Consider the following 12,251-nt stretch of genomic DNA (forward strand, 5'->3'; position numbering starts at 1 on the left):
ACACACACACGAAGAATCTCCACAGTCACTTCCAGCCAATCCGGGACTCTTCCTCCTTCTTTTTCTTCTTGAACTGCAGAAGACAAACTGAACCGTCAAATTCTTTTTTCTCCACTTTTTTTCTTTTTTTCTCAGGAGGTTTGGAGATGTGCAGACCTTGTGCAACTTTCTCTCTCTCTCTCTCTCTCTCTCTCTCTCTCTCTCTCTCTCTCTCTCTCTCTTTACTTTTCTTTCGCTTTTCTACAGGCTTGGTCGTTTGCATTGTACGCACGTGCGCGTAGAACACACGTGTGTATACACCGGTGTATTTTTTTATATGTTTATGTTTCCGGAAATGGAGAGAAATTGAAATAGAAGATGAAGATGATGATGATAGTGATGATGATGGTGATGATGTTGATGGTGATGCTTTTCATTTGAGAAACGCGGATGGAAGGAAAGACATACACCGACCCGCAGCGTGTGTGCGCGCCACGAGCGTGTGTGTGTGTGTGCCCGCGGGCGCGCGACGATGCCCGGTCCTCGTGTACGCGCCCGCGCGCCCGCGTGGATTAAACCGGAGTCCGCGCAGAGAGCGGCAGCAGCGGAGCGCGGGGAGGAAAAATAGATGCGCGTGAGCGAGAGATCTCTCTCCTCTGCACGCACACGCGCGCGCACACACACACACACACACACACACATCCCCCGATCTTGATCTCCATCCGGTCCTCGCGCTCGGCGGCTCCGCGGCTCAGCTCTCATCCGGTGCACATGGGGGGAGTTGTGCGCTCGTGCGAAATCTTTCAAATTCTCGTGCGTCCTCACATCCATCTTCCTTCTCCTCTTCCTCCTCCTCCTCCTCCTCCTCCTCCTCTTTACCACCTTCATCTTCTTCTCGAGGGGGATGTAGAGCGGATGTATGGGACTCTCTCCCGAGATCGAGGCATGATCTTCTCTGGATCCTGGTCTCCTGGTCTTCTGTAGGAATTTTTTTTTTTTTTTTTTTTTGTGCGCGCGCTACATTTGGTCCGGAGCATGTGGAGGTTATAATGCGTTATAATGCGGGGCTGTTCCTACCATGCAACTTGATATAATGGAGTTTTTCCCCGTAAGCGTGTTTTCTGCTGCACCAAATGGAGAAGCTTTTCCACTCTCACCACCTTCTTCTTCATCTTCTTGAGGAGCACAACGGGATTCTGACTTTTTTGGATTTCTGATATTTTTTTTCCAAATTAAAGGGGCGGAATCGCAGTCATTTATTAATTTATTTAGTATTTTTGGAGAAAGAGATTTGTGTTTGGAGTGAAGGATATGGGCTGCTGCTTTATCGGATGCTCCAACAAAATGGTTTTAGGATCGGACCGGATGCAGGAAAACCGTGCAGCGGGAGAAAATCCGACATGTGAGAAGATCGAGCTGCTCTGACCCAAACCGAGCTCCTGAGCAGAGCTGACATTACTGCTTCAAGGTAAACTTCATGCATCTTTCAAATTATTACATCATTTATAATGTATATATTGATTTGGTGACGTAGAGCCCGAGAGCGCGTGCCCTGTGCAGTGTGTGTGTGTGTGTGTGTGTGTGTGTGAGGGAGAGATGTTGGTGATGTTCTCTGAAAACATGAAAACAACTATGTATTAGAAAAAAATTAAGTCATGTGATGTTTGCTCTGAATGCATGATGCTCTACTACATCTGTGCTGCTGCAAGGTTCTGATGAACGACCACTGGTCTAAATGTGTGTGTGTGTGTGTGTGTGTGTGTGTGTGTGTGTGTGTTAAGCAGCACCTTCTCATCTACAGCCTCACCCTGTGCTGAAATCCGTATCAGCGAAATGTACATGTGCATCCTGATCTCGCATTTCTCTCCTGTTCAGGCTGTGTGTGTGTGTGTGTGTGTGTGTGTGTGTGTGTGTGTGTGTTCTTGGCAGAGGTCCAGAACAATCATATATAGACATCTGCTCTCTTCACCCCTATGGAAGGCACGTGTGGGTTACGCCAGGCATGAGATTCACTCGAGAGAGAAAGAGAGAGACACTGTCGCTCGTCTCAATTAGTGATGTGTGTGTTGGAGAGATAGAGAGAGAGAGAGAGAGAGAGAGAGAGAGAGAGAGAGCAATAATTAGCAAGATGGAGAAATGAGACAGAGTGAAGGTGATGTGAAAAATGAAGGGAGGAATGTGAGAAAAAAATGGAAAAAGAGGAGATGGAGAAATTTGTATTAATTTTTTATTAGTGCATGATTACGATGGATGGATGGATGGATGGATGGAGGGATGGATGGATAGCTGGATAGCATAATGCAGATCTGCTGTCTGCAGTCTAAATCCCAAGTCTTCCTCACTATCATTTGTATAAATGAATGCGATCCAAATATTATCATTTATTTCATTGGAAAAGCCACTAGATGATGTTCTCTGATGCTGAAGGTCTCGTTAGAGCAGTGAAAAGTGGCTCATATTTGCAGTTTGGTGTGAAGTTCTTGGCCTGGAGAAGTGCAGTGCCTCTTCACTTGGATGGTGGTGCTATAATTCAGTTTATGCTGCAGCTGCGTGCAGGGTGTGTGTGTGTGTGTGTGTGTGTGTGTGTGTGTGTGTGTGTGTGTGTGTGTGTGTGTTTAACCATATCACACTGGTGACTTTTGGAAATTCCCAATAGTTTTAATCTCTTTGTGACTCTTTCTCATATTTTATTTCAGTTGGAGAGGTGGAACATCTGCATGGTGTAAGATCTTTCCACATCACACCTTTTCCAGAAAAAGAAAAAAAAAATGTATATCTCTGTTTTCTAATATAAGTAGGTTTTTCTTGTTTCTATGCTGCACAGCTCACGATTGGATCTTGTGTCCTTGTGCGCATTGATAATACACCATTATGGCTACCACACATGCGCTAGTGTCCCAGTTAGCAGGATTAGCTCCATTGCTCATGCTAGCACAGCTGTGTAGCGCTGCGTGTACTGCGTCGTATCAGTCGTAGTGGCGCTCGATATCGCGAATAAAAAAAACCTCGATCATGATTTTTGTGCTGTTCACAGCGAATTCATGTTTCCTGCACCACAGAACCCTGTTTATCTGCTGATTGATTTCAAAAATATGAACCCATCAAAAACACACCAAGAGCTAAATGCTGAATTCCTGAGAGGGTTCAGGTATTAAAAAAAATAATATGCTGTAATTTTGAAATGAATTTAAACCATAAAGGATTCATTTGTTGTGTTTTTTTTAAAATCTGAACACAATAACGAGGTATTATTTAATCAGTCTGGGAATCTGGGAACACGTGCAGGTTGATGTCGTGTCCTAGTTTGTTGTGTGTTTTGCGTCATCGTTGTGTTCGTTTATGTTGAGTCGTGTAGCACTTTGCTCCTGCGGGAACGCTGTTTCGTTTCACCGTGTCCTGTACTGTATATAACTCATCACATAAAGCCAGTTTACTTCACTTCAACCAAACATTTTTCCAAACGTTTTTCTCATATTGTTTTTGCGTTCATGGGATAATTAAAGCTCAAAACCCACATTGTTTTATCATTAGAGCACTTCATTACCCTTTGATTGAAAGGATAATTCTTTGATATTTTTTATATTTTTTCCTTAAAATGTAGCACTTAATATCCACCTGTACTGGAGTTAAGGGTTTCTTAACGGTTTAATTGATAATTGAGGTCTACAATATGGTGTTCCCTTTTTTACAGTAGGCTGGTTAGTTAATTAGTTAGTTAGTTAGTTAGTTAGATAAATAAAGACACCATTGCTCATCTAAATTAGGGAAATGTGTTGGGACAGAGAGAATTAGAGTGAGAGAACGATCACAATAATTAAATGCATTTCTAAAAACAGAAGTTCTGTAAATGTTAACTGGGGGTCAGGGTTCTATGTAGATCCTTTAAGGAAAGAAAATACAGAGTAATGATGAGGAGTTTGTACTGCACTATTACTCAGCTACAGTTTGTTAATTGAATAATTGGCTTTGGAATTCTTTAACAAGTTCAGCCGAGGGACAAGTGGAGGACGGGTAAATGTAAAGTATAGTGAAGCACGACCAATCAGAGAGCCTCCAGGGTTAAATGTATTTAAAATAAATTAACACTGCTCAGTTCAGGGATTACTGGACTAGACTGGACTGGACTGGACTGGACTGGACTAGACTAGACTGGACCGGCCTGGACTGGACTGGACTGGACTAGACTAGACTAGACTAGACTAGACTGGACTGGACTAGACTAGTTTAGACTGGACTGGACTGGACTGGACTGTTCCTTGGAAAGCACCATGTTTCTGTTTGTTCTGGATGAGTGAGAAATGTGGCGAGTATTACTGTTGGATCAACAGGGCGGAGATGCAGGATGCAGGGCTTCAATTTCGTCTTCCGCAGCGGTTATTTCTGCTCTGACATCAAGACGACGGCTTAAATGTGCCCTATTTCCTGTTCGACAGCAAATGATACAGATCATCAATAAAATCACCAGCATTATCAGCACAAAGGGAATAAACTGGAGTGTTTAGTGCTGGGGAACATGTGTGTGTGTGTGTGTGTGTGTGTGTTTACTAGGCTTACTGTGTGTTTTATGGAAATATTTATTGATGACATGAATTGATCTGTAATGGTTAGCGGTATAAATTCATGTTTGAGTAGTTTATTAGTGTATGCGATTGCATATTGATCGTGTTTATTGTACACTACGTGCTGTTGTTTCATTATATAACAATTTCAGCTCCACTCATGGCGATGGAACTCGATGTGATGTAAATCGACTTTATTTAACCTTCATGATCGTTTGGAACCACAAGGGCCTTGAGAAGAAGCGGTTAAAGCAAAGCGTGCGGAGGACGTTAATATTTCACATGCAGAGACCCCCGCATGAGCCGGAGCGCTCATTATTAATGAACGGCCGCCATTAGAGAACCAAGAGAGTTGTTTACTCGTCCTATCAACCGGATCCGCGGTGGCGTCGTCATCTCTGTCATCATCAAGATCGGATTCTGGGGGGGGTGGTGGTGGTGGTGGTGGTGGTGGGGGGGTCCGGGGTTCGGGTGTTAGGTGACACTGTGCTCCTCTTTTGTTCTACATCTGCAGTCTGAGAGTAACATTGCACATTGCGTCATTCCTGCTTAGAGCATTCACCCTGTATTCATGCTAACAAGTTGATCGTGTGTGTGTGTATGTGTGTGTGTGTGTGTGTGTGCTGTCTAGTAGAGAAGATTACCAAAGCAGACTAACTGTACAGCATCCACTAAAAGATGCACCAATGATCACTGCTGCTTTCTTTCTCCAAGCTTTAATTTTCTTCAAAATATCTCCAGACACATTTACCAAGAGGTTGTGTGTGAAAGGATTTTAGAAATCCATTGAACCGCTCTCAGAAGTTGCAGACACAGACGTCATGATGAACTGAATAACATTAAAATGGCTGCCATTGTATGTAGCCAACTTTCTATTCACCGCACACAAGGACATGCGCCATTATATGAGCTATTGTTACGCTTATTCTTTTTTTTCTCTGTCTTAGTCAAGTACTGGAACCTTGGAACCCATAAATATATGATTTATATAAACAATATGTGGTGATTTTCCCCAATATCACAATTAAAAACCGATGGAAGATCAGTGATGCCTATGTGCCAAGTATTTACGTGATATATTAATGCAATGCATATTTGTGTTGTACAGTCACAATTCCACATGCTGAAATTAACAGATATTTTGGCTATGAACTCAAAAAGTTATATTTGTAATAGGTGTTTGCATAACCCTCAATTACTGCGTTATTAGAAGTCATAAAAAGCTAATGTCTTCGTGCATCACTCGGATTAAGTGCGTGTGTATCCTGCAGCATTTTGCACATGCAGCATGACCTGAATCCTTCGTGGGCTATTTTAAAGAATGAAAGGACGGAGTCAGGGTTTTCGAACGCAGCAAGCAATTTGTGAGTTTAGCAGGAAGTTGAAAAGAACAGCAGAGAGGCGGTGAAGTCGTTTATGCCACTCCTCCTTCCCTGGGACTGACTGCACAAAGGACCACACACCGTTTATTGAGGCTGCTAAAGACAAAGATCTTTTTTACTGAGACATAGTAAATGTTAAAGTACAGAGGCCACGCCCCCTCCATTGTAATGGGTACAGAGGCCACGCCTCCTCCACTGTAATGGTTGCAGAGACCACACCTTCTTTACTGTGATTAATGCAGAGTCCACATCTTTTGTACTCTAATGGGTGCAGAGGCCACACCACCTTTATTGTAATGGCTGCATAGGCCACACCCCTTCACTGTGATTGGTGCAGAGGCCACTTCTCTGTAATTGGTGCAGAGGCCACACCTCCTCTATTGTAATGGCTGCAGAGGCCACACCTCCTTTACTATGATTGGTGCAGAGGCCACACCTCCTTCACTGTAACGGGTGCAGAGGCCACACCTCCTTTATTGTCATGGGTGCAGAGGCCATGCCCTCTCCACTGTGAAAGTTGCAGCAGCCACGCCTCCTCCACTGTGATTAATGCAGAGTCCACACCTTTTGTACTGTAATTGGTGCAGAGGCCATGCCTTCTTCACTGTAATGGGTGCAGAGGCCACACCTCCTTCACTGTGATTGGTGCAGAGGCCATGCCTTTTTCACTGTAATAAATGCAGAGGCCACACCTCCTTCACTATGTTTGGTGCAGAGGCCACACCTCCTTCTCTGTGATGAAAACCTCACAGCAGTGGACCCGTAATGTTAATATGATAATGATGATGTCACATTGCCCAGCACTGTTGGTTGCCATGAACATGGTAAACGGTGTGTTTTGGAAAGTTGGCATCACAGGTGGGATGAAATGGTGCAGTAAACAGCAGGGTATCTGTCTGTGATAATAAGCTGTCAGCAGTGAGCTTTGATCTTTACGTCCCGCCGGTACAAACTGGAAAAGTGACAGCTGTGGATAGAAATAGACACTGTGTATAAAGGCCAATGAGGTTGTAATGTAATTAGACGTGTGTGTGTGTGTGTGTGTGTGTGTGTGTGTGTGTGTGTGTGTGTGTGTGTGTGTATTTTGTGGATTTGTATGTGTGTCCTCTGTGTACTTCAGGAAGGTTGGACACTTGGTGCCTTTGAGAAATTTTGTATAAAATTGCATAAATAATATAAAGATAATACGATCAAAGTGTTTGGCAGTGTCTCAGTATCATTTTTAAAAGACACAAATATCATCAGTGAACATCTGGTTTTTAGTGTGCAGTAGAGTGTTATCTTAGTAAAATACAATTTCTAGTGTGTTGCAGGTAAAACGTGAAATGAGAGAAATGAGTATTGATGCACGTGCGACAGATTCAGACAGTCTAATCTCAATACGGAGAGAATTCCACAGTTTTGGTGCACTGGAGGAAAAACTCCTGATTCCATGAGAGTGTAAATGAGTAGAAGGGACTAAAAGACCAGAATCAGAGAAGTGGAGATCCCACCATGGAGTGTAGACAGTTATAAGTTGTGTTAAATAATGAGGTGCCAAACCATGTAGGGTTTTATAGGTCAGCATAAGAATTATAAAATCAATCCCGAATCTGACAGGAAGCAAAAGCACTGACTCCAAAAACCACAAAAATACCCTCACCAGACCTTTTTCATGGGACTGACAGATACAGTGGCCACGCCTTCTCCGTTAAGATTGACAGGTGGAAAGGCCGAGTCTTTTTCATTATGACTAAAAGGTGGAGATGCCTCTCCTTCTTGACTGGAACTGAACAGTATGTCTCGGGTTTAAACACTTCGCACATCTCCGAGAATCTTCACTCTGCTGCTGATCAGATCTGATTATTCAAGTCTAATTCCATCTGATGACTCCTTCTCCATTTTCCACTTCATGCTTCCTCGTCTTTAAATGAGCTTCGCCTCTAAACTCTGAGTGCTGGAAAAGAAAAAAGCAGCAATGAATCAAGAGAAAATGGTTAGCTTGCTTTCCACTCACACGTCTTGCATTTGCTGTGTACAGAAGACAGGAACTCAAAAACCTGCCTAAACATCTCACTCGGTAAATCTCACTGTGAGAGGATCAGAGGAACTCAGATTGTATAATATCATAGATGTGTGCATTTGTCATGTTGAAACCATGCGAATTATATTGTTTCAGGAAAGTGGAATAGTCTTAGAGGTTAGAAGCAAAAAATGGGGGCGGATAAGGGGGCGGAGCCAGTGCAATCATTTTTAATTTATAACCTATACCCCTAATAAATTCTATATTCTGATTGGTCAGATGATGCTGGTTAATTTTTTATATACCTTAATGGTTTCTTTAGTAAGGGTTCACTTGATGATATGCTGAAACTTTCTTTATGGAGATATTTATCTAACATTTGAGAAAGGAGTCTCCAGTGCCAGATTCTGATACACTGTGGGTGTTGAGTTTTTCAGACCACGTTTACCAGTTCAAGGTTCTTCAGGCTGTCATGGTGTTACCCTACTTTATTCAACAAGCTTTCATTTTCTCTCTCTCTCTCTCTCTCTCTCTCTCTCTCTCTCTCTCTCACTCTCTCTCTCCCTCTCTCTCTTTCTCCCTTTCTCTCTCTCTCTCTCTCGGTCTTTCTCTCTCTCTCTCTTTTTCTTTGTGTGTAATAAAAATAAAATTTCTAGAACTAGACGTTCAAATGGATTTTCATTATTCTTCCATTAGAGAATTGAGTCTCACACACACACACACACACACACACACACACACACACACACACACACACACACACACACACAAGCGTGGCATTTCATTTTGGCAAAACCATTAAAAAAAATAATGCCATTTATTCTAATCCCGTGTTCACGTTTTTTTTCTGAGATTTAAATAAATTTCAATAAAAATGTTATATTAAAGAGCTCAGTTTAAGGAAGAATATGAAGGTGGGACAGTGATTGGATTAGAGATGACCTTAATCTGGCACACACACACACACACACACACACACACACACACACACACACACACACATGTTTAGTGCATTTCCGAGTTTGAACATGTGGCGGTGTGGGATTATTACATAATCCGTTTACAGTTTGTGTGTGTGTGTGTGTGTGTGTGTGTGTGTGTGTGTGTGTGTGTGTGTGTGTGTTTGACCTGAAAGTGATAATATATATTAATAATATAAATAAGGAGAAACTATGCATAATGCATTTAATTATATATAGTTTTATAGAAGTGTGTGTTAAAACTGCTCATTTATTACTAAAATGTAGAAAATGGTGCAGAGGTTTGATTTCTCTCAGGTCACTCAGGAGAGTCTGTAGATCTTAAAGCTCAACCCCACTGAACATGGATGAATGTGAACTCTGATAAGTGCTGCACGATTAATTGTATCGCAATCGCAAACAAATCGCGATATAATAGCAAACGTTGCGATTTTATAAAATAAATAAGTGCATGTGTGAACACACACTTTCTGTTTGTAGATTTTAACAAAAACAAAAAAAAACACCAGACAGTCTCAGTGCACGTGTGGCATGTGTGGTCACGTGACTTCCCGGTGTGCAGCGTGGAGACCAGGTGAAGGTGGATGCCGAGCAGACCGACACTGAACTGGTAGCAAAAAAAAACACTACCTCTGTTATATGATTGGATTTGAGCTTTAAGATCACAGACACTGAGCAGAGGAACCGTGTAACATTCGCTCAATTAAAGTTTCTACATCACGTGGTCATGTGATAAATCTGTAACATCTCACTGGTTCTGGGTTGAAAAAAAGAGATGACAGGCGATGGTTTCTCGTTCTCACGCCGGAACACAAACATTTCAGCATTATCACTAATTAAGTGGACACCATTTCAATCGCATATCGTAATATTGACCACAATAATCACAACATGACATTTTCCCCAAATCAGCTATGACTGCACCCCAGGCCTCCTCACCTCACCTCACCTCACCTCACCTCACCTCACCCTGCATTAGTACCTGCCTTTACTAACATCATTGTAGCTGAATAAATCTCCACAAATCTCCACAAAATCTAGTAGAACATCTTCCCAGGACAGTGGAGCTCATTAGAACAGCACATGAGGAATAAATATGCAATGGGATGTTCAAAAAGATACACATACCTTATCTTATGGTCAGGTGTATTTGTCCATAGAGTGTATTAGAAGACCTAAACCAGAACGTTTATTTTGTTGTAGAAATGTGAGAAGTGTCATCATGATGTAAGAATTGTGGTTCTGACAGTTCCTCAACCTCAGCTGCATCCTGGCCCATTTAAAGTCAAGTCAAGTCAAGTCAAGTGGCTTTTATTGTCATTTTTACTATACACAGTGGTACACAGTACACAGTAAAAACGAAACAACGTTCCTCCGGAACCCTGGTGCTACACTAAACAACAACAAAACAACATAAAGTGCATCGAGTGCAGCCTGGTGCAAACAGTGCAAACAAAAGAACAGTACAGACAGACAGAGTGCAGACAGACAACACAAGACAAGACAAAGACAAAAACCAAGTATAGCGCCGACTAGTAAACCTACTGTATACTTACATATACAGTACTGTGTGAGGTGAATGTAAAACTATACCCAGGAGAAAATACAAACAGAAAGAGCAATGTAGTGCAAAAAACAGCAGCAAGGAGGTGCAAAGACAGCATGTAAACATTATACTGTAGTATAAAAGGTGCAAAAACAGCATGTAAACATTGTACTGAATATAAACATTGTACTGAATATAGTATAAATAATAATAAATATATAAATGGTGATGGAGTGGATCGAGATGAGTGATGAATGTGTTTAGTCCAGGTTGTACAGTTCAGTTCAGTAACAGTAACACACAGTGAGTGTGTGTGTGTGTGTAAGTGAGTGTGTGTGAGTGTGTGTGAGTTCTGTTCAGTTCTGTGTGTTGAGAAGCCTGATGGCTTGTGGAAGAAACTGTTACACAGTCTTGTTGTGACGGCCCGAATGCTTCGGAACCGTTTTCCTGATGGTAGGAGGGTGAAGTATGCGTGTGACGGGTGTGTGTGATCGTCCACAATGCTGTGTGCTTTGCGGATGCAGCGTGTGGTGTAAATGTCCATGATAGAGGGGAGAGAGACTCCGATGATCTTCTCAGCTGTCCTCACTATCCTCTGTAGGGTCTTGCGATCCGAGACGGTGCAATTCCCAAACCAGGCAGTGATGCAGCTGCTCAGAATGCTCTCAATGGTCCCTCTGTAGAACATGGACAGGATGGGGGAGGAGGTGGGCTTTCCTCAGCCTTCTCAGAAAGTATAGACGCTGCTGGGCTTTCTTGGTGATGGAGCTGGTGTTAAGTGACCAGGTGAGGTTGTCCGCCAGATGAACACCAAGGAATTTGGTGCTCTTGACGATCTCCACAGAGGATCCATCGATAATCAGTGGAGATTGGTCGCTCTGAGCTCTCCTGAAGTCCACAACCATCTCTTTCGTTTTGTCCACGTTCAGAGACAGGTTGTTTGCTCCACACCAGGCAGTTAACCGTTCACCTCTTCTCTATATGCTGACTCATCGTTCCTGCTGATTAGACCCACCACGGTCGTGTCATCAGCGAACTTGATGATATGATTTGAGCTGTGCGTTGGTGCACAGTCGTGAGTCAGCAGAGTGAACAGCAGTGGACTGAGCACACAGCCTTGAGGGGCTCCAGTGCTCAGTGTGGTGGTGCTGGAGATGCTGTTCCCGATCCGGACTGCCTGAGGTCTCCCAGTCAGGAAATCCAGGATCCAGTTGCAGAGAGGTGTTCAGGCCCAGAAGGTTCAGCTTCTCGATCAGGTGCTGAGGAATGATTGTGTTGAATGCTGAGCTGAAATCAATGAACAGCATTCGTACATATGAGTCCTTGTTATCCAGGTGGGTGAGGGCCAGATGAAGGGTTGTGGAGATGGCATCGTCCGTGGAGCAGTTTGGACGATACGCAAACTGCATTGGGTCCAGGGAGGGTGGAAGCTGTGTCTTGATGTGCCTCATGACAAGCCTCTCGAAGCACTTCATCACGATGGGAGTGAGCGCGACGGGACGATAGTCATTGAGGCAGGAGACAGTCGATTTCTTTGGCACAGGAACGATAGTCGTTGTCTTGAGGCACGTGGGAACAACGTTACTGCTCAGGGAGATGTTGAAGATGTCAGTGAAGACATCTGCTAGTTGTTCTGCACATTCTCTGAGCACTCTGCCAGGAATGTTGTCAGGTCCAGCAGACTTCCGTGGGTTAACTCTGCATAGAGTTTTCCTCACTTCAGCTGTGGTTAGACAGAGCACCTGGTCAGTGGGAGGAGGGATGGTCTTCCTCGCCACCACGTTGTTCTGTACCTCAAACCGG

General features: G+C 43.2%; 1 protein-coding gene across 1 annotated transcript in view; it reads left to right on the plus strand.

Moving 5' to 3' along the window:
* The first annotated feature begins 202 nt into the window (after window positions 1-202).
* Window positions 203-12,251, plus strand: part of lrfn5a (leucine rich repeat and fibronectin type III domain containing 5a) — a 41,334-nt gene continuing 29,285 nt past the window's right edge. The window contains exon 1 of the mRNA XM_046855027.1: window positions 203-1,447. The gene's annotated coding sequence lies outside the window, so the exon portion shown is untranslated. The remainder of the gene's footprint in view (window positions 1,448-12,251) is intronic.

This window comes from Silurus meridionalis, chromosome 8, assembly GCF_014805685.1.
Source record: "Silurus meridionalis isolate SWU-2019-XX chromosome 8, ASM1480568v1, whole genome shotgun sequence".
Taxonomy (NCBI): Eukaryota; Metazoa; Chordata; class Actinopteri; order Siluriformes; family Siluridae; genus Silurus; species Silurus meridionalis.